Here is a 20,598-nt window from a genome sequence, read left to right as displayed (position 1 = left end):
TTTTTGTTTCTAAATCACCAAAACTGCTTTAAATCATGCCTTCAGCAGCCCATTCAACAACCAACATGAAATTAATGTTGTGGGATGCATAATGTGGAAGCTACAAGCACTTAGCACCATAGTTTTTTGCAAAAAAACTTTTTTTGTTTCTAATTCACCAAAACTGCTTTAAATCATGCCTTCAGCAGCCCAAATAACAACCAACATAAAAGTAATGTTGTGGGGTGCAGTATGTGGAAGCTACACGCAATACAGTATTTGAATGAAAACATGAAGCTAGTTACACTTAGCACCATACTTTTTTGCAAAAAAACTTTTTTTGTTTCTAATTCACCAAAACTGCTTTAAATCATGCCTTCAGCAGCCCAAATCACAACCAACATAAAAGTAATGTTGTGGGGTGCAGTATGTGGAAGCTACAAGCAATACAGTATTTGGATGAAAACATGAAGCTAGTTACACTTAGCACCATACTTTTTTGCAAAAAACTTTTTTTTGTTTCTAATTCACCAAAACTGCTTTAAATCATGCCTTTAGCAGCCCAAATAAAAATCAACATTAAAGTAATGTTGTGGGGTGCAGTATGTGGAAGCTACAAGCAATACAGTATTTGGATGAAAACATGAAGCTATCTACTTTTCAATTGATGAAGCTATCTACACTTAGCACCATACTTTTTTGCAAAAAAACTTTTTTTGTTTCTAATTCACCAAAACTGCTTTAAATCATGCCTTCAGCAGCCCAAATCACAACCAACATAAAAGTAATGTTGTGGGGTGCAGTATGTGGAAGCTACAAGCAATACAGTATTTGGATGAAAACATGAATCTATCTACTTTTCAAATGATGAAGCTAGTTACACTTAGTACCATACTTTTTGCAAAAAAACTTTTTTTGTTTCTAATTCACCAAAACTGCTTTAAATCATGCCTTCAGCAGCCCAAATAACAACCAACATAAAAGTAATGTTGTGGGGTGCAGTATGTGGAAGCTACAAGCAATACAGTATTTGGATGAAAACATGAAGCTAGTTACACTTAGCACCATACTTTTTTGCAAAAAAACTTTTTTTGTTTCTAATTCACCAAAACTGCTTTAAATCATGCCTTCAGCAGCCCAAATAACAACCAACATAAAAGTAATGTTGTGGGGTGCATTATGTGGAAGCTACAAGCAATACAGTATTTGAATGAAAACATGAAGCTAGTTACACTTAGCACCATACTTTTTTGCAAAAAAACTTTTTTTGTTTCTAATTCACCAAAACTGCTTTAAATCATGCCTTCAGCAGCCCAAATAACAACCAACATAAAAGTAATGTTGTGGGGTGCAGTATGTGGAAGCTACAAGCAATACAGTATTTGGATGAAAACATGAATCTATCTACTTTTCAAATGATGAAGCTAGTTACACTTAGCACCATACTTTTTGCAAAAAAACTTTTTTTGTTTCTAATTCACCAAAACTGCTTTAAATCATGCCTTCAGCAGCCCAAATAACAACCAACATAAAAGTAATGTTGTGGGGTGCAGTATGTGGAAGCTACACGCAATACAGTATTTGGATGAAAACATGAAGCTAGTTACACTTAGCACCATACTTTTTTGCAAAAAAACTTTTTTTGTTTCTAATTCACCAAAACTGCTTTAAATCATGCCTTCAGCAGCCCAAATAACAACCAACATAAAAGTAATGTTGTGGGATGCAGTATGTGGAAGCTACACGCAATACAGTATTTGGATGAAAACATGAATCTATCTACTTTTCAAATGATGAAGCTAGTTACACTTAGTACCATACTTTTTGCAAAAAAACTTTTTTTGTTTCTAATTCACCAAAACTGCTTTAAATCATGCCTTCAGCAGCCCAAATAACAACCAACATAAAAGTAATGTTGTGGGGTGCAGTATGTGGAAGCTACAAGCAATACAGTATTTGGATGAAAACATGAAGCTAGTTACACTTAGCACCATACTTTTTGCAAAAAAACTTTTTTTGTTTCTAATTCACCAAAACTGCTTTAAATCATGCCTTCAGCAGCCCAAATAACAACCAACATAAAAGTAATGTTGTGGGGTGCAGTATGTGGAAGCTACAAGCAATACAGTATTTGGATGAAAACATGAATCTATCTACTTTTCAAATGATGAAGCTAGTTACACTTAGCACCATACTTTTTGCAAAAAAACTTTTTTTGTTTCTAATTCACCAAAACTGCTTTAAATCATGCCTTCAGCAGCCCAAATAACAACCAACATAAAAGTAATGTTGTGGGGTGCAGTATGTGGAAGCTACAAGCAATACAGTATTTGGATGAAAACATGAAGCTAGTTACACTTAGCACCATACTTTTTTGCAAAAAAACTTTTTTTGTTTCTAATTCACCAAAACTGCTTTAAATCATGCCTTCAGCAGCCCAAATAACAACCAACATAAAAGTAATGTTGTGGGGTGCAGTATGTGGAAGCTACGCGCAATACAGTATTTGAATGAAAACATGAAGCTAGTTACACTTAGCACCATACTTTTTTGCAAAAAAACTTTTTTTGTTTCTAATTCACCAAAACTGCTTTAAATCATGCCTTCAGCAGCCCAAATCACAACCAATACTTTTTGCAAAAAAACTTTTTTTGTTTCTAATTCACCAAAACTGCTTTAAATCATGCCTTCAGCAGCCCAAATAACAACCAACATAAAAGTAATGTTGTGGGGTGCAGTATGTGGAAGCTACAAGCAATACAGTATTTGGATGAAAACATGAAGCTAGTTACACTTAGCACCATACTTTTTTGCAAAAAACTTTTTTTTGTTTCTAATTCACCAAAACTGCTTTAAATCATGCCTTTAGCAGCCCAAATAAAAATCAACATTAAAGTAATGTTGTGGGGTGCAGTATGTGGAAGCTACAAGCAATACAGTATTTGGATGAAAACATGAAGCTATCTACTTTTCAATTGATGAAGCTATCTACACCTAGCACCATACTTTTTTGCAAAAAAACTTTTTTTGTTTCTAATTCACCAAAACTGCTTTAAATCATGCCTTCAGCAGCCCAAATAACAACCAACATAAAAGTAATGTTGTGGGGTGCAGTATGTGGAAGCTACACGCAATACAGTATTTGAATGAAAACATGAAGCTAGTTACACTTAGCACCATACTTTTTTGCAAAAAAACTTTTTTTGTTTCTAATTCACCAAAACTGCTTTAAATCATGCCTTCAGCAGGCCAAATCACAACCAACATAAAAGTAATGTTGTGGGGTGCAGTATGTGGAAGCTACAAGCAATACAGTATTTGGATGAAAACATGAATCTATCTACTTTTCAAATGATGAAGCTAGTTACACTTAGTACCATACTTTTTGCAAAAAAACTTTTTTTGTTTCTAATTCACCAAAACTGCTTTAAATCATGCCTTCAGCAGCCCAAATAACAACCAACATAAAAGTAATGTTGTGGGGTGCAGTATGTGGAAGCTACAAGCAATACAGTATTTGGATGAAAACATGAAGCTAGTTACACTTAGCACCATACTTTTTTGCAAAAAAACTTTTTTTGTTTCTAATTCACCAAAACTGCTTTAAATCATGCCTTCAGCAGCCCAAATAACAACCAACATAAAAGTAATGTTGTGGGGTGCAGTATGTGGAAGCTACAAGCAATACAGTATTTGAATGAAAACATGAAGCTAGTTACACTTAGCACCATACTTTTTTGCAAAAAAACTTTTTTTGTTTCTAATTCACCAAAACTGCTTTAAATCATGCCTTCAGCAGCCCAAATAACAACCAACATAAAAGTAATGTTGTGGGGTGCAGTATGTGGAAGCTACAAGCAATACAGTATTTGGATGAAAACATGAAGCTAGTTACACTTAGCACCATACTTTTTTGCAAAAAACTTTTTTTTGTTTCTAATTCACCAAAACTGCTTTAAATCATGCCTTTAGCAGCCCAAATAAAAATCAACATTAAAGTAATGTTGTGGGGTGCAGTATGTGGAAGCTACAAGCAATACAGTATTTGGATGAAAACATGAAGCTATCTACTTTTCAATTGATGAAGCACCATACTTTTTTGCAAAAAAACTTTTTTTGTTTCTAATTCACCAAAACTGCTTTAAATCATGCCTTCAGCAGCCCAAATAACAACCAACATTAAAGTAATGTTGTGGGATGCAGTATGTGGAAGCTACACGTAATACAGTATTTGGATGAAAACATGAAGCTATATACACCTAGCACCATACGTTTTTGCAAAAAAACTTTTTTGTTTCTTTTCAAATATTTTTTATTACAGTTTTATAAAATACAAAACAAAAGTAAATGTAATTATAACATCAAACAGATGAGACTGTCAAACAGTATCGCACATACAATATACAGTGTACAATAATAATTCAAATTGAAACCATAGAATTGGGAAATAGTAGTTACAACAATTATCACTCGAAAGAGAGAAAAAAAAAACAAGGGGGGAAAAAACAGGGGGGTAAAATGGAAATGGAAATTATTAAAATCTTCAATCCGGAAGTCTCTGTCTTCACTTTAACCAAAGTTATCTCGCCATATAAAAAAAATACATATGGATGAAAGATTAAGAAGAAGCGTGCAGAAATGTAAAATTAAAAAAATAATAATTTAAAGGAACAAAAAAGATAAACTAAAGTAAAAATTTCTTTCTAATTTTCTCTTCCCAGGTGTCCCAAAAAAATAAAAGTTGTGTTTTAAAAGCTGAGGGTGGCCTAATGGAAGATTCATAAGATTTATTCTCCAAAGTCATATACAAGATTTCTTTTATAGTCGGAACAACTCCTGTTTTCCAATACTTAGGGATAAGGATAGTAGCTGCAATCAGCAAATGACCTATGATGATCTTATCTATTTTAGGCAAATCAGACGGAAAATGTTTAAAAATACATAGTTCTGGCCCAAGTACCTCAATCTCGCTATTTATAAGCCTAATTATTGGTAATAAAGAGTCCCACATAGGTTTAATTAATGGACAATCCCAAAAAATATGAAGGAGATTACCTGGGCCATTACAGCCTCTCCAACATTTAAAACTTGTAGTCATCTTCATGCGAAAAAGCCTTTCCGGGGTCAGGTACCATCTGTATATTATCTTAAAATGATTTTCAAAATGTTGTGCGCATTGTGTTATGCCCCTTAGTCCCGAGAACACATCATTCCAGACAGCTAGATCGTATGTTTTACCTAATTCCTCTTCCCAGGCCGATAAAAATTTAAGTTTTTCTGAAACCTTCGAGGAGAGGGAAGAGTAACACAATGAGATAGTACCTGTCAGGTCCGGGGCATTAATATAAACTGTCTCTATATCAGTCAAAGCTAAATGAGACTGATCCACATCAAAATCAGATATATTAAATCGTTCTTGAATAATTTGAAGAATGAAGTCATAATCACATTGCCTGTCAGCATCTAAATTATATTTTTTTTGTAATTTTGGAAATGATAGAGCCGAATTATTCTTAAAGAAATCATTAATAGAAAAAATATGTTTGCCATTCCAGTAATCTATATCTAGGTCTGGAAGAACATATCTCAAGGAACCAAGTGACATCGCCCTGGACCAAGTAATAGATCCTGGTAGTTTATTAAATAATCTATCCCAAGAGAGTATAGCCAATTTAGTTGAGGGGTACATTTTTGTAAACCTGGGCCGATTAGAATGTGAAACCCATAAAACATCTTTTATACAAAAAGGTTTTAGTTTATTAATTTCCATAATAAGCCATCTAGGCCAATCCCTGTCCAAATTAAATTTGAAAGCGCTAGACGCATTCGATGCATAATAATAATTCCTAAAATCTGGCACCCCCAATCCGAAATTGTCTCTAGAATTAGTCAAAGTGGTAAATTTGACTCTGCTAGGCTTCTTCCTCCATATAAACTTTATGAGGGCAGAACGCACCGAATCAAAAAAAGAAATAGGCACACTTAAAGGTATGGCTCTTAAAAAATACAAAATCTTAGGGAGAATAACCATCTTAATGGAGTGTATTCTACCCAACCATGAAATCTCAAGATTGTCCCACCTCTCAAGATCCAGTAGCAAAGAGGGCCAAAAAGTCTTTAAATTGTAAGCATACATATGTTTTAAATTTTTACATAAATTAATGCCTAAATAGGAAATAAAGCTCTTCCTCCAGTCAAAGTCATACGATCTTTTAAGAGCAGTCAAATCATTCCTCTTTATATGGAATGGTAATGTCTGTGTTTTGCTATCATTAATTTTATAAAAGGACACTTCACGAAATTCTCTAAGAAGAGAAAATAAATGACCCATAGAAGTAGCTGGATCACTTAACGTAAGAATTACATCGTCTGCAAATAAACCCAATTTGTGAGTATCTCCATCTATTGTAACACCCTGAATATTACTATCAACTCTTATTGCCTCAGCCAAAGGCTCAATAGCTAAAGCAAAAAGTAAAGGTGACAAAGGGCAACCCTGCCTAGTCCCATTGGATAACGAGAATGAGTCGGACAAAACTCCAGAGGCCAGCACTTTTGCAGTAGGCTTCTGATACAAAGCAAAAATAGCTTTTCTCAAAGCAGCTGGGAACCCAAACCGAATCAAAACATCTTCCAAATATCCCCAATGGACCCTATCAAATGCCTTTTCAGCATCGAGTGATAAAAATAAAGAGGGGTGTTTAGATTTTTGAATATATGAGATCAAATTAATAAAACGTCTCGTATTGTCTGTTGCTTGACGTCTGGGAATAAAACCTACTTGATCATTATGAACAAGCAGAGGCAATAAATTTGAGATACGATTAGCTAATATTTTCGAGTATAATTTGGTGTCATTATTAATTAGAGAAATGGGCCTAAAATTGGAACACCTATCAGGTTCCTTTCCGGGTTTAGGTAAAGTAGAAATTTGGGCACAAAGGGATTCATCAGGAATATAGCCATTTTTCCAATATTCGTTAAACAATTTTGTTAAATGTGGCAATAAGATATTTTTAAATTTGTGATAGTATAGAGCAGAAAAACCATCAGGACCCGGTGCCTTACCAGATGGAGTATCTTTAATAGCTTGAAGCACCTCCTCCAAAGAAATGTCCGACTCAAGAAATTCAACATGAAAATCAGGGATTCTAGGAAGATTAGTTTTATCCAAAAATTCAGTTATTTTAGCAGAGGTTGGTTGCGTTTCCAGAGGGGAATCTTTAAGGTTATAAAGTGACTTATAATATGCAGCAAAAGAATTAGATATGTCCCTAGGATGTAAAATTTTCTGGCCAGAATCATCCAATATATAAGCTATTCTAGATTGTATAGTTTTTTGTTTTAATTTATTCGCTAATAAATTAGAGGCTTTATTACCCTTTGAGTAAAATGACATTTTTAAAGATCGTAAAGTTTTAGCACTCTTTTCCAAATTAAGTTTATCCAATTTTGTTTTCACGTCTTTAATTAAAGCTGAAACAGAGAAAGAAGGGCCTAACTTATTTGCTAAATTTAAATTATATAATTCTTTCTCCAAAGTTTTAACATTTGCAGACGATGTTTTCCTAATATAAGAATTTCTCTGAATAAAATGTCCTCTTAACACAGCCTTATGAGCATTCCAAATAGTAGAATATGGAATATCTTCAGTAATGTTTTCTTCAAAATATGAAGATAACGTTTTTTCAGCCAAGATTTTTTCATCTATGTTATTCAAAATGAAATCATTCAGTCTCCAAGGTCTATAAGGAACATGTGGTATTGTTTCATGAATACCCAAAGTAATAGGAGCATGATCTGACCATTTAAAATCTAAAATTTCAGCTTTCTCAATGAAAGCTAACATATTTTCAGGCACTAGAAAGCGATCGATACGAGAGTACATATTGTGGCCAGCTGAGTAAAAAGTATAATCTCTTTCATTAGGATGTAGGAGACGCCACACATCATAGTAACATTTGGATTGCAACAATTTGGAGCACCTCTTTGCAGTGGACATATAAGAATTTGAATTGGGAGAGGAGTCCTCCCTCGAGACATCACTTTCAGGGTCCAATACGAAATTAGTATCACCACAAACAATCACTCTCCCCCTACATTCATCAAGAGCTGTTTGCATAACGTTTTTCAAATATTGAAATTGGGAACTCGTTGGAAAATAAACATTGAAAATTGAATAATCTACGTTATTCACTTTACCCACCCATAACACATATCTACCGTCAGGATCAATAATAGTTGTCAAAGTCTTGATAGCCAATGATTTGTTAAAAAAAATAGAAGTTCCCCTAGCCTTTGAAGAAAACTTAGAATGAAATTGAATGGGATAATACCTAGCAAAAATGTGGGGATTAAAATCATTTTTAAAGTGGGACTCCTGTATGCACAAAACATCTACACGCCTCTCCCTAGCCTCCTTCAACAACAGCCTTCTTTTATGAAAAGAGCCCAATCCCTTAACATTAAAGGACATTATTTTCAATACCATTGATTATAAGGAACATCAAAAATGAACACAAGACTGTGAATGGCTAAAACACAAAATAAAGGGATTGGGCCTAACACATCAAATTTTAAAAACATGAAAGGGTATTGTAAAGGAGGTACAAGCACGCACAGCGAGAGAACCAAAAGAAACAAAATAAGAAGTATCACACAAGAGCTTCCATTGATTACAAATGGGTAGGGGAAAAACAACAAAACTAAAAAAGAAATGATTCCCTTCCTAATGGGGAACCAACTAAATTTGGAACAAATAAAATATATACCAAAGATAAAAAAATAGGCCCAAAGAGAGGAGTAAAAAGAAATTAAAAATATACTCCTCTCCATTGATGGTAAAAAAAAAAAGGCCTTACTGTTGGGGTGGTAGCGAGAGAACAGTGAGGACAGGGATAATGTAATAATTAATAACGTTGCATAAAAACGAATGAAAAAACAAAAAATAAAAGAAATCTATTAAAGACCCACACATTTAAGAAAAAAAATAGAAACAAAAGAAAACAAATAAAAATGGAAATAAATAATAAAAAAGAAACATTATCAACAAGTAGCCAGTTCGAATTAAGACAGTTAAAAAAAGACCTCAAAAATATATGGATAGTTTTAAAACAATAGCTGGGCGGTGTCCCTGTAGCAGTGTTTCTTAACAACATATCCATGCTCCTGCAGAGATACTGCAATGTTTATTTAACAAAGAAGTTCCGGTTGTTTACTCCTGAGAACAATAGAGGAATAAGGAAATTCCAGAGATTTGAAATAGGTGTGGCACGCCCAGTCAGCGCCATCAACTTGCAAAAAGAAAACAAAAAATAGAAAAACACGGAAAAAAAATCAATGTCTATATGTATAGAGCACATATCAATAAATCAAACCTATTATTCCGCAATAATGGCTCCTTCATCCAATATAGCTGCAGCTTCTGCAATTTTGGTATGCATTCTGCGATCAAATCTTTGTCCCTTAGATTCGTGACGTCTTGGCGAAAATATTTGTAAAAAATCCTTTCCCTCTTCCGGTGATGTTATAACATAGTTCTGACCATCATGCCTAAATAAAACTTTAACAGGGAATCCCCATCTGTATCGGATATTCAGAGCTTGTAATTCCCTTGTAAGAAATTGAAAATCTTTTCTTCGTGACATAGTGGAAGCAGAAAAATCTTGAAAGAATTTGAGGTTTGTATACTCCTCACAGAGATTAGCACCCGTTCTCACAGCAGTCAGGAACTCATCCTTAACATGGAAGAAATGTAATCGTGCTATAGTGTCCCTTGCAGCCTCCTTAGGAGCTCGGTTGGACTTCGGCAGCCGATGGCATCGGTCAATCAAAAACTCTGGTTCAGCACGATTTTTCAGAACTGAGCCAATAATTTTTTTAACATATGCGCCTAGATCTTGATTTTGTATGGATTCAGGTATATTTCTGATCCGTATATTATTACGCCTACTACGATCTTCCAAATCAGCAATTTTTAGCTTACTTAGCTCGAGTTGGTGTTCCAGCAGATCCACACGCTTTTCTAACTCTAAATGTGAGTTCCTCTGCAGACCAAGAGCCTGTTCAGTACGATCCACACGAATGTCCAGTTCGTTTATATCCTTCTTAATAACGGAAATCTCTTTCATCAAATCATCACGAATCCCATTCCTGAGATCCGTAAGCAGCTTTATTAATCGAGGTTCCGTAACAGTCATACCTGATCTCTCAAACTCCTCACCCATCTTAGCCTGTTTCTTACGTGGGGACTCAGTGTCTTCAATCACGAGCTTTTCCACAGGTTTCGAGGCACCCGAAGTTTTGGTTGAAAACTTCTGCTTTTGCATCTTCCAATCAGTCCAATAGTAGTTCGATTCTGGAACGGGACCACAGTTGAATGCTGTTTTTTTAATGAAAAAAGCCCAAATCCTCACAGAGCTCTTGCACTATGCTGCCATCTCACGCGATGGTCAAGCCACGCCCCCTCAAACTTTTTTGTTTCTAATTCACCAAAACTGCTTTAAATCATGCCTTCAGCAGCCCAAATAACAACCAACATAAAAGTAATGTTGTGGGGTGCAGTATGTGGAAGCTACAAGCAATACAGTATTTGGAAGAAAACATGAAGCTATCTACACTTAGCACCATACTTTTTTGCAAAAAAACTTTTTTTATTTGTAATTCACCAAAACTGCTTTAAATCATGCCTTCAGCAGCCCATTCAACAACCAACATGAAAGTAATGTTGTGGGATGCATAATGTGGAACCTACAAGCAATACAGTATTTGGATGAAAACATGAAGCTATCTACACTAAGCACCATAGTTTATTGCAAAAAAACTTTTTTTGTTTCTAATTCACCAAAACTGCTTTAAATCATGCCTTCAGCAGCCCATTCAACAACCAACATAAAAGTAATGTTGTGGGATGCAGTATGTGGAAGCTACAAGCAATACAGTATTTGGATGAAACATAAAGCTATCTACACTTAGCACCATACATTTTTGCAAAAAAACTTTTTTTGTTTCTAATTCACCAAAACTGCTTTAAATCATGCCTTCAGCAGCCCAAATAACAACCAACATAAAAGTAATGTTGTGGGGTGCAGTATGTGGAAGCTACAAGCAATACAGTATTTGGATGAAAACATGAATCTATCTACTTTTCAAATGATGAAGCTAGTTACACTTAGCACCATACTTTTTTGCAAAAAAACTTTTTTTGTTTCTAATTCACCAAAACTGCTTTAAATCATGCCTTCAGCAGCCCAAATAACAACCAACATAAAAGTAATGTTGTGGGGTGCAGTATGTGGAAGCTACAAGCAATACAGTATTTGGATGAAAACATGAAGCTAGTTACACTTAGCACCATACTTTTTTGCAAAAAACTTTTTTTTGTTTCTAATTCACCAAAACTGCTTTAAATCATGCCTTCAGCAGCCCAAATAACAACCAACATAAAAGTAATGTTGTGGGGTGCAGTATGTGGAAGCTACAAGCAATACAGTATTTGGATGAAAACATGAAGCTATCTACTTTTCAATTGATGAAGCTATCTACACCTAGCACCATACTTTTTTGCAAAAAAACTTTTTTTGTTTCTAATTCACCAAAACTGCTTTAAATCATGCCTTCAGCAGCCCAAATAACAACCAACATAAAAGTAATGTTGTGGGGTGCAGTATGTGGAAGCTACACGCAATACAGTATTTGAATGAAAACATGAAGCTAGTTACACTTAGCACCATACTTTTTTGCAAAAAAACTTTTTTTTGTTTCTAATTCACCAAAACTGCTTTAAATCATGCCTTCAGCAGCCCAAATCACAACCAACATAAAAGTAATGTTGTGGGGTGCAGTATGTGGAAGCTACAAGCAATACAGTATTTGGATGAAAACATGAATCTATCTACTTTTCAAATGATGAAGCTAGTTACACTTAGTACCATACTTTTTGCAAAAAAACTTTTTTTGTTTCTAATTCACCAAAACTGCTTTAAATCATGCCTTCAGCAGCCCAAATAACAACCAACATAAAAGTAATGTTGTGGGGTGCAGTATGTGGAAGCTACAAGCAATACAGTATTTGGATGAAAACATGAAGCTAGTTACACTTAGCACCATACTTTTTTGCAAAAAAACTTTTTTTGTTTCTAATTCACCAAAACTGCTTTAAATCATGCCTTCAGCAGCCCAAATAACAACCAACATAAAAGTAATGTTGTGGGGTGCAGTATGTGGAAGCTACAAGCAATACAGTATTTGAATGAAAACATGAAGCTAGTTACACTTAGCACCATACTTTTTTGCAAAAAAACTTTTTTTGTTTCTAATTCACCAAAACTGCTTTAAATCATGCCTTCAGCAGCCCAAATAACAACCAACATAAAAGTAATGTTGTGGGGTGCAGTATGTGGAAGCTACAAGCAATACAGTATTTGGATGAAAACATGAATCTATCTACTTTTCAAATGATGAAGCTAGTTACACTTAGTACCATACTTTTTGCAAAAAAACTTTTTTTGTTTCTAATTCACCAAAACTGCTTTAAATCATGCCTTCAGCAGCCCAAATAACAACCAACATAAAAGTAATGTTGTGGGGTGCAGTATGTGGAAGCTACAAGCAATACAGTATTTGGATGAAAACATGAAGCTAGTTACACTTAGCACCATACTTTTTTGCAAAAAACTTTTTTTTGTTTCTAATTCACCAAAACTGCTTTAAATCATGCCTTTAGCAGCCCAAATAAAAATCAACATTAAAGTAATGTTGTGGGGTGCAGTATGTGGAAGCTACAAGCAATACAGTATTTGGATGAAAACATGAAGCTATCTACTTTTCAATTGATGAAGCACCATACTTTTTTGCAAAAAAACTTTTTTTGTTTCTAATTCACCAAAACTGCTTTAAATCATGCCTTCAGCAGCCCAAATAACAACCAACATAAAAGTAATGTTGTGGGGTGCAGTATGTGGAAGCTACACGCAATACAGTATTTGAATGAAAACATGAAGCTAGTTACACTTAGCACCATACTTTTTTGCAAAAAAACTTTTTTGTTTCTAATTCACCAAAACTGCTTTAAATCATGCCTTCAGCAGCCCAAATCACAACCAACATAAAAGTAATGTTGTGGGGTGCAGTATGTGGAAGCTACAAGCAATACAGTATTTGGATGAAAACATGAATCTATCTACTTTTCAAATGATGAAGCTAGTTACACTTAGTACCATACTTTTTGCAAAAAAACTTTTTTTGTTTCTAATTCACCAAAACTGCTTTAAATCATGCCTTCAGCAGCCCAAATAACAACCAACATAAAAGTAATGTTGTGGGGTGCAGTATGTGGAAGCTACAAGCAATACAGTATTTGGATGAAAACATGAAGCTAGTTACACTTAGCACCATACTTTTTTGCAAAAAACTTTTTTTTGTTTCTAATTCACCAAAACTGCTTTAAATCATGCCTTTAGCAGCCCAAATAAAAATCAACATTAAAGTAATGTTGTGGGGTGCAGTATGTGGAAGCTACAAGCAATACAGTATTTGGATGAAAACATGAAGCTATCTACTTTTCAATTGATGAAGCACCATACTTTTTTGCAAAAAAACTTTTTTTGTTTCTAATTCACCAAAACTGCTTTAAATCATGCCTTCAGCAGCCCAAATAACAACCAACATAAAAGTAATGTTGTGGGGTGCAGTATGTGGAAGCTACACGCAATACAGTATTTGAATGAAAACATGAAGCTAGTTACACTTAGCACCAAACTTTTTTGCAAAAAAACTTTTTTTGTTTCTAATTCACCAAAACTGCTTTAAATCATGCCTTCAGCAGCCCAAATCACAACCAACATAAAAGTAATGTTGTGGGGTGCAGTATGTGGAAGCTACAAGCAATACAGTATTTGGATGAAAACATGAATCTATCTACTTTTCAAATGATGAAGCTAGTTACACTTAGTACCATACTTTTTGCAAAAAAACTTTTTTTGTTTCTAATTCACCAAAACTGCTTTAAATCATGCCTTCAGCAGCCCAAATAACAACCAACATAAAAGTAATGTTGTGGGGTGCAGTATGTGGAAGCTACAAGCAATACAGTATTTGGATGAAAACATGAAGCTAGTTACACTTAGCACCATACTTTTTTGCAAAAAAACTTTTTTTTGTTTCTAATTCACCAAAACTGCTTTAAATCATGCCTTCAGCAGCCCAAATAACAACCAACATAAAAGTAATGTTGTGGGGTGCAGTATGTGGAAGCTACAAGCAATACAGTATTTGGATGAAAACATGAAGCTAGTTACACTTAGCACCATACTTTTTTGCAAAAAACTTTTTTTTGTTTCTAATTCACCAAAACTGCTTTAAATCATGCCTTTAGCAGCCCAAATAAAAATCAACATTAAAGTAATGTTGTGGGGTGCAGTATGTGGAAGCTACAAGCAATACAGTATTTGGATGAAAACATGAAGCTATCTACTTTTCAATTGATGAAGCACCATACTTTTTTGCAAAAAAACTTTTTTTGTTTCTAATTCACCAAAACTGCTTTAAATCATGCCTTCAGCAGCCCAAATAACAACCAACATAAAAGTAATGTTGTGGGGTGCAGTATGTGGAAGCTACACGCAATACAGTATTTGAATGAAAACATGAAGCTAGTTACACTTAGCACCATACTTTTTTGCAAAAAAACTTTTTTTGTTTCTAATTCACCAAAACTGCTTTAAATCATGCCTTCAGCAGCCCAAATCACAACCAACATAAAAGTAATGTTGTGGGGTGCAGTATGTGGAAGCTACAAGCAATACAGTATTTGGATGAAAACATGAATCTATCTACTTTTCAAATGATGAAGCTAGTTACACTTAGCACCATACTTTTTGCAAAAAAACTTTTTTTGTTTCTAATTCACCAAAACTGCTTTAAATCATGCCTTCAGCAGCCCAAATAACAACCAACATAAAAGTAATGTTGTGGGGTGCAGTATGTGGAAGCTACAAGCAATACAGTATTTGGATGAAAACATGAAGCTAGTTACACTTAGCACCATACTTTTTTGCAAAAAAACTTTTTTTGTTTCTAATTCACCAAAACTGCTTTAAATCATGCCTTCAGCAGCCCAAATAACAACCAACATAAAAGTAATGTTGTGGGGTGCAGTATGTGGAAGCTACAAGCAATACAGTATTTGGATGAAAACATGAAGCTAGTTACACTTAGCACCATACTTTTTTGCAAAAAACTTTTTTTTGTTTCTAATTCACCAAAACTGCTTTAAATCATGCCTTCAGCAGCCCAAATAACAACCAACATAAAAGTAATGTTGTGGGGTGCAGTATGTGGAAGCTACAAGCAATACAGTATTTGGATGAAAACATGAAGCTATCTACTTTTCAATTGATGAAGCTATCTACACCTAGCACCATACTTTTTTGCAAAAAAACTTTTTTTGTTTCTAATTCACCAAAACTGCTTTAAATCATGCCTTCAGCAGCCCAAATAACAACCAACATAAAAGTAATGTTGTGGGGTGCAGTATGTGGAAGCTACACGCAATACAGTATTTGAATGAAAACATGAAGCTAGTTACACTTAGCACCATACTTTTTTGCAAAAAAACTTTTTTTGTTTCTAATTCACCAAAACTGCTTTAAATCATGCCTTCAGCAGCCCAAATCACAACCAACATAAAAGTAATGTTGTGGGGTGCAGTATGTGGAAGCTACAAGCAATACAGTATTTGGATGAAAACATGAATCTATCTACTTTTCAAATGATGAAGCTAGTTACACTTAGTACCATACTTTTTGCAAAAAAACTTTTTTTGTTTCTAATTCACCAAAACTGCTTTAAATCATGCCTTCAGCAGCCCAAATAACAACCAACATAAAAGTAATGTTGTGGGGTGCAGTATGTGGAAGCTACAAGCAATACAGTATTTGGATGAAAACATGAAGCTAGTTACACTTAGCACCATACTTTTTTGCAAAAAAACTTTTTTTGTTTCTAATTCACCAAAACTGCTTTAAATCATGCCTTCAGCAGCCCAAATAACAACCAACATAAAAGTAATGTTGTGGGGTGCAGTATGTGGAAGCTACAAGCAATACAGTATTTGAATGAAAACATGAAGCTAGTTACACTTAGCACCATACTTTTTTGCAAAAAAACTTTTTTTGTTTCTAATTCACCAAAACTGCTTTAAATCATGCCTTCAGCAGCCCAAATAACAACCAACATAAAAGTAATGTTGTGGGATGCAGTATGTGGAAGCTACACGCAATACAGTATTTGGATGAAAACATGAAGCTATCTACACCTAGCACCATACTTTTTTGCAAAAAAACTTTTTTTGTTTCTAAATCTCCAAAACTGCTTTAAATCATGCCTTCAACAGCCCAAATAACAACCAACATAACAGTAATGTTGTGGGATGCAGTATGTGGAAGCTACACGCAATACAGTATTTGGATAAAAACATGAAGCTAGTTACACTGAGCACCATACTTTTTTGCAAAAAAACTTTTTTTGTTTCTAATTCACCAAAACAGCTTTAAATCATGCCTTCAGCAGCCCAAATAGCAACCAACATAAAAGTAATGTTGTGGGATGCAGTATGAGGAAGCTACACGCAATACAGTATTTGGATGAAAACATGAAGCTAGTTACACTTAGCACCATACGTTTTTGCAAAAAAACTTTTTTGTTTCTAATTCACCAAAACTGCTTTAAATCATGCCTTCAGCAGCCCAAATAACAACCAACATTAAAGTAATGTTGTGGGATGCAGTATGTGGAAGCTACACGTAATACAGTATTTGGATGAAAACATGAAGCTATATACACCTAGCACAATACGTTTTTGCAAAAAAACTTTTTTGTTTCTAATTCACCAAAACTGCTTTAAATCATGCCTTCAGCAGCCCAAATAACAACCAACATAAAAGTAATGTTGTGGGATGCAGTATGTGGAAGCTACACGCAATACAGTATTTGGATGAAAACATGAAGCTATCTACACCTAGCACCATACTTTTTTGCAAAAAAACTTTTTTTGTTTCTAAATCTCCAAAACTGCTTTAAATCATGCCTTCAACAGCCCAAATAACAACCAACATAACAGTAATGTTGTGGGATGCAGTATGTGGAAGCTACACGCAATACAGTATTTGGATAAAAACATGAAGCTATCTACACCTAGCACCATACTTTTTTGCAAAAAAACTTTTTTTGTTTCTAATTCACCAAAACTGCTTTAAATCATGCCTTCGGCAGCCCAAATAACAACCAACATTAAAGTAATGTTGTGGGATGCAGTATGTGGAAGCTACACGTAATACAGTATTTGGATGAAAACATGAAGCTATATACACCTAGCACCATACGTTTTTGCAAAAAAACTTTTTTGTTTCTAATTCACCAAAACTGCTTTAAATCATGCCTTCAGCAGCCCAAATAACAACCAACATAAAAGTAATGTTGTGGGGTGCAGTATGTGGAAGCTACAAGCAATACAGTATTTGGAAGAAAACATGAAGCTATCTACACTTAGCACCATACTTTTTTGCAAATAAACTTTTTTTGTTTCTAATTCACCAAAACAGCTTTAAATCATGCCTTCAGCAGCCCAAATAACAACCAACATAAAAGTAATGTTGTGGGATGCAGTATGTGGAAGCTACAAGCAATACAATATTTGGATGAAACATAAAGCTATCTACACTTAGCACCATACTTTTTTGCAAAAAAAACTTTTTTGTTTCTAATTCACCAAAACTGCTTTAAATCATGCCTTCAGCAGCCCAAATAAAAACCAACATTAAAGTAATGTTGTGGGATGCAGTATGTGGAAGCTACAAGCAATACAGTATTTGGAAGAAAACATGAAGCTATCTACACTTAGCACCATACTTTTTTGCAAAAAAACTTTTTTTGTTTCTAATTCACCAAAACTGCTTTAAATCATGCCTTCAGCAGCCCATTCAACAACCAACATGAAAGTAATGTTGTGGGATGCATAATGTGGAACCTACAAGCAATACAGTATTTGGATGAAAACATGAAGCTATCTACTTTTCAAATGATGAAGCTAGTTACACTTAGTACCATACTTTTTGCAAAAAAAGTTTTTTTGTTTCTAATTCACCAAAACTGCTTTAAATCATGCCTTCAGCAGCCCAAATAACAACCAACATAAAAGTAATGTTGTGGGGTGCAGTATGTGGAAGCTACAAGCAATACAGTATTTGGATGAAAACATGAAGCTAGTTACACTTAGCACCATACTTTTTTGCAAAAAACTTTTTTTTGTTTCTAATTCACCAAAACTGCTTTAAATCATGCCTTTAGCAGCCCAAATAAAAATCAACATTAAAGTAATGTTGTGGGGTGCAGTATGTGGAAGCTACAAGCAATCCAGTATTTGGATGAAAACATGAAGCTATCTACTTTTCAATTGATGAAGCTATCTACACCTAGCACCATACTTTTTTGCAAAAAAACTTTTTTTGTTTCTAATTCACCAAAACTGCTTTAAATCATGCCTTCAGCAGCCCAAATAACAACCAACATAAAAGTAATGTTGTGGGGTGCAGTATGTGGAAGCTACACGCAATACAGTATTTGAATGAAAACATGAAGCTAGTTACACTTAGCACCATACTTTTTTGCAAAAAAACTTTTTTTGTTTCTAATTCACCAAAACTGCTTTAAATCATGCCTTCAGCAGCCCAAATCACAACCAACATAAAAGTAATGTTGTGGGGTGCAGTATGTGGAAGCTACAAGCAATACAGTATTTGGATGAAAACATGAATCTATCTACTTTTCAAATGATGAAGCTAGTTACACTTAGCACCATACTTTTTTGCAAAAAAACTTTTTTTGTTTCTAATTCACCAAAACTGCTTTAAATCATGCCTTCAGCAGCCCAAATAACAACCAACATAAAAGTAATGTTGTGGGGTGCAGTATGTGGAAGCTACAAGCAATACAGTATTTGGATGAAAACATGAAGCTAGTTACACTTAGCACCATACTTTTTTGCAAAAAACTTTTTTTTGTTTCTAATTCACCAAAACTGCTTTAAATCATGCCTTTAGCAGCCCAAATAAAAATCAACATTAAAGTAATGTTGTGGGGTGCAGTATGTGGAAGCTACAAGCAATACAGTATTTGGATGAAAACATGAAGCTATCTACTTTTCAATTGATGAAGCACCATACTTTTTTGCAAAAAAACTTTTTTTGTTTCTAATTCACCAAAACTGCTTTAAATCATGCCTTCAGCAGCCCAAATAACAACCAACATTAAAGTAATGTTGTGGGATGCAGTATGTGGAAGCTACACGTAATACAGTATTTGGATGAAAACATGAAGCTATATACACCTAGCACCATACGTTTTTGCAAAAAAACTTTTTTGTTTCTTTTCAAATATTTTTTATTACAGTTTTATAAAATACAAAACAAAAGTAAATGTAATTATAACATCAAACAGATGAGACTGTCAAACAGTATCGCACATACAATATACAGTGTACAATAATAATTCAAATTGAAACCATAGAATTGGGAAATAGTAGTTACAACAATTATCACTCGAAAGAGAGAAAAAAAAAACAAGGGGGGAAAAAACAGGGGGGTAAAATGGAAATGGAAATTATTAAAATCTTCAATCCGGAAGTCTCTGTCTTCACTTTAACCAAAGTTATCTCGCCATATAAAAAAAATACATATGGATGAAAGATTAAGAAGAAGCGTGCAGAAATGTAAAATTAAAAAAATAATAATTTAAAGGAACAAAAAAGATAAACTAAAGTAAAAATTTCTTTCTAATTTTCTCTTCCCAGGTGTCCCAAAAAAATAAAAGTTGTGTTTTAAAAGCTGAGGGTGGCCTAATGGAAGATTCATAAGATTTATTCTCCAAAGTCATATACAAGATTTCTTTTATAGTCGGAACAACTCCTGTTTTCCAATACTTAGGGATAAGGATAGTAGCTGCAATCAGCAAATGACCTATGATGATCTTATCTATTTTAGGCAAATCAGACGGAAAATGTTTAAAAATACATAGTTCTGGCCCAAGTACCTCAATCTCGCTATTTATAAGCCTAATTATTGGTAATAAAGAGTCCCACATAGGTTTAATTAATGGACAATCCCAAAAAATATGAAGGAGATTACCTGGGCCATTACAGCCTCTCCAACATTTAAAACTTGTAGTCATCTTCATGCGAAAAAGCCTTTCCGGGGTCAGGTACCATCTGTATATTATCTTAAAATGATTTTCAAAATGTTGTGCGCATTGTGTTATGCCCCTTAGTCCCGAGAACACATCATTCCAGACAGCTAGATCGTATGTTTTACCTAATTCCTCTTCCCAGGCCGATAAAAATTTAAGTTTTTCTGAAACCTTCGAGGAGAGGGAAGAGTAACACAATGAGATAGTACCTGTCAGGTCCGGGGCATTAATATAAACTGTCTCTATATCAGTCAAAGCTAAATGAGACTGATCCACATCAAAATCAGATATATTAAATCGTTCTTGAATAATTTGAAGAATGAAGTCATAATCACATTGCCTGTCAGCATCTAAATTATATTTTTTTTGTAATTTTGGAAA

The sequence above is a fragment of the Spea bombifrons genome, chromosome 9 (genome assembly GCF_027358695.1).
Source record: "Spea bombifrons isolate aSpeBom1 chromosome 9, aSpeBom1.2.pri, whole genome shotgun sequence".
NCBI classification, from domain to species: domain Eukaryota; kingdom Metazoa; phylum Chordata; class Amphibia; order Anura; family Pelobatidae; genus Spea; species Spea bombifrons.
Note: the sequence above shows the minus strand (reverse complement) of the source record.